A 3928-nucleotide genomic window follows, 5' to 3' on the forward strand; every position below is an offset into this window, starting at 1 on the left:
GATGTCTCAATGAATAAAGAAGGAACTTACATTTTATTATATAACTTATTTTCATTTCAAATCCCTAAGCAATAAAAATTTTAAAACAATGTAGGTTATTTTAGTAAGGAGGGTCTTAGAACAAGGGATATTGAATCTCTTTCATAGATTCAAAGTGCTCTAAAAATACTATAAGTTGGATCAGCAGCGAAGCATTAGCCTATCAAAGCTTCCCCCTCTCCCCATATATATGTACATATACACACATTGTACATTAATATATTCTATTACTGTAACTTAAGCCTGACAATTCCCAGAGACTGTGCAAGGTTACAAATACTGTCTACACTGTAACAGGGTTTAAGACCACCAGCATACAAGTGGTTAAGAGAGAGCCAATCCTTTCATTAAACCAAAACAACAACAACAAAAAAACATTCAATTACATATTTTGAATATCTTTAAGGATTAAAAAAAATTGGGAGTGAATCACCAATATATTATAATTCTGAGTCCTATTCATTTTCTTTATGTAAAACTATTTTTTATACATGGAAGGCTAGATGCTTTTGAATGTAGATTCAGCAACCCTAAGTTTAAGAGTCCTTTGAAAACTATGAAAAGGATTTTTCTTTTTTTACTTGGAAGGAAGTTCTATGAAGTGTGTGTTTGCTTCCCACAGAGGCAGTTCATGGTATGTTCTCCTGGGAGCACTGAGAGCCTTGTCATCCTGTATATAACGCGTCCTAGGAAATGGGAACTGTCCAAGCACTGCAGATGTCAGAGAGCCTAGCACTGGGCCTCCAGAAGAGGTCCTGCAGGCACCATGGTTTCTTGGTCTCGTCTCTTCCACATTCTTGTAACAACACCCAATCATTGGGCATCTTGCAGTAGTGGCTGAAGTCCAGAACTTGAACTTCACTGGGAAAACCAAGTCCATTTGTTAAAATGCAGCATTTTCATCTTTTGGTTGGGTGATTCTTGGTCGCCCATGGGTAGGAGTGATACCTAGGAGATTCAAAAGTGGAAAGAGTTCTCTATGATGACAAATATTTTAGTTCACATATTCAATTTCAAAAGTAGTAGCTCAGGTGTTTAAGTAAATAAATCACAATGAATATAAAGGCGATTCTAAATATAATATTATAGGAACATTTTTAGAAAGCTACCTTTTGCTGAAGTTCAGTGTTAACACTGTCTTTGTCAATTGATGAACTCAGTAGAAACTGATAACCCTTTATAGTGAAAAAATTAACACCCATTCGAAGTAGCTTGTATATTTAAATGTCTATGCATATTAAATATCTATTTTACATGTTCATCAGTTAATTGGGGGAAAATCAATGCTAGTTGATTCAATATTGATTCCTTTTTATCTTGTATATCATTATTTATTAACACATATTGCATTATTAAAAAATAAAATATTAATGTGTACCCTTAGGTATATCAGGATGGTATGTTTGTCATCATCTATTCATGCACAGAACTCAAATAGTTTCACTTCCGCAAACAATGAGAAAATGAAAGCATGCGAGGCTGTATCCTTCTGGTACAGCTGAACGCTTATGTGTGTAAAATATGATTAATCATACAACCCTAAAAATGACTAAGAATAGAGCTGGCCAACTCTGTGTTGACCTTGTTTCATTTTCTTTCCCCTGCTCTCTTCCTCTCAACTCAGTCCACCTCCTCTTCCCACGAGCCCATAAAGGAGGAATCCCCTATTTGATTAGGGCTCTTTGCTGCTATTTCTGTTTCTGTTACCATTTTCTTTAACTAATGCAGCATTTTGTGCCTGAGACGTTCTTCCTACCAACTTCCCAAGCAGTCTCCCCATTATTTAAAGAGTTCTAGATATCCCCAAAGATAGCCTTAGCTAGATAATGGCTTTATCCTGAGACTTTCTGTTTGAAAATGGCAGCTTTCTATCCCTATATAAACTCTGTAACCTAAGCTGAAAAGATGCCATATCTTTGCTTAATTTTTTAGTTGTCTGGATGCTTTGTAGACATATGCATAGGTTTGAACTGACAGTCTTATGTTGTAAACTTGAGTGATGCAGGAATTACATATGTAATTCTCTGTCCATGGTGATTAATCAAGATCATTTAATAACATGTTATGATGATAATGATGATGTCGATGACAATGAGAACATTAGCAGATCTTGGCAGGTATTGGCAGAGGAGTTAAAACAATGTTTCCTATTGCTAGCCATATTGCTAGGGCAGCTTTTTCTCAACTTGTGTTCCAAGTAGCAGCTGAGGGATCACTGGGGTAAACAGGACCAACAGATTCCTCTCCTACAGTCAATCTCAGTGTCTTTAATATGGTAATGTGTACCAAAATTGCATGTTCAGAGTTTCCTAAATACATTTACATTATTTAACATCTATTAACATCATTGACTATTCTATGGAAACTGTTTGGGAAAGTACAATCTACTGATTCTAAATCCCTTTACATGTTCTGTGATATTTAACATCGTCTATACTTTGGTGATGAAAAAATCATAGCTGTCACAGATTATCTGATTTGTATTTGAAATTAGGTGGATTTCCAGCTTGTGAAGCAGGAGACTTACTTCTGAGTAGAGCCTTACTTATTTCTTGGGGATTAATTTGGAACACCAGTAAACAAGTGATGGCTTTAAGCAAAACCAAGCATTAGTTTTATTAGTAGACTATGAAGAGTCTTTCTCCCAAGATATATTCTATTATTGCTGTTAGAAGTAGAAAAGGGAGTGTTATGGCTCCATGCATTTTTCAGTGGGCGATTCATTTTAATTTGGAGAATTTAGAAAAAATATATGTCATATCCATCCTATGTTGCTTGAACTCGAACGTTTGAATCATGTCTTCCTAGCCTATTCACAACTCTGAATAAAACTGAATATTTTTTTTGCCTTTGTTATTAGGCATCTTATTATGTGTTTATCATAATAAGAGACCTTGTAATGTCTTTTAAAACAGGAATATGTCTTTGGAAGTAGAAGTAATGTGTTTTTTTAGAAGTAATGATTTTAAAAAAAAACTTGATAGTATAAATGAGAAAGGATAACCATAAATTTCAAAATAAGACTGAAATTGTTTTCCAAAAAGGAAAAACAGATATTGTAAGAGCTTCCCTAAGTTCCTTATACATCTGTTTTTCCCCTCACTGATATTTAGTTGATTTTCTGCAAAAATATGAAGACATTCATTGCCCATGATCCTGAGTCTCCGAGAAAATGTGGATAAAAAAAGACAAGCATGATTTTTGCCTCCACTTAAGCCAAGGACACTTGGAATAATAAGATGCCGAGAGTCAGTAACAGAGACATTCATGCTATCCATGGAAGATGGGACATTCTCAGTTCAGGAGCAGAAAATGAAAATTTAAAATCTCTCCAGGAATGGTGGGAGGCGAGGGATTATGGAGATGATGATTTCTATTAACAATATACTTTCGGAAAATGAGAATTACTCATCACTTCTCTGCAGTTACACATCACAACAGAACTCAATTTACAAAGGTGGTATTTTGGAAATAGATTGTCAAACCGAAAGAGCAAGCAGTTAAATAATCTTATGTGTGATTCATAAGAACAACTCATTGAAACAGGAGAAGGAAGAAAAAAATGTTGGAGACTGAACTAATCTCAAAACAGAATCTAATTTCCATATAATGACCTTAACAGGACGTTCTTGAGCCCTCTTTCTCTTACCATGGCCAGTATTCATCTTTGGGGAAGACTTCTTGGATAATTTTAATTGCAGTCACAAAATAGCTTCACCAGCTAGAGAGGAAGGCAGGTCCCCCAGGCGTACAAGGCCACTTTGGGAGAACAAACTCCACGGCACTGTGCCCCTTACAGCAACTCTGAGCCATATAGAATGTGTATGTGGTTGCTTATAATCAATATACATTCTATATGGCTCCTTGGAAAAATGGGCTCCTTGGAACA

This window comes from Hipposideros armiger, unplaced genomic scaffold (genome assembly GCF_001890085.2).
Source record: "Hipposideros armiger isolate ML-2016 unplaced genomic scaffold, ASM189008v1 scaffold_958, whole genome shotgun sequence".
Taxonomy (NCBI): Eukaryota; Metazoa; Chordata; class Mammalia; order Chiroptera; family Hipposideridae; genus Hipposideros; species Hipposideros armiger.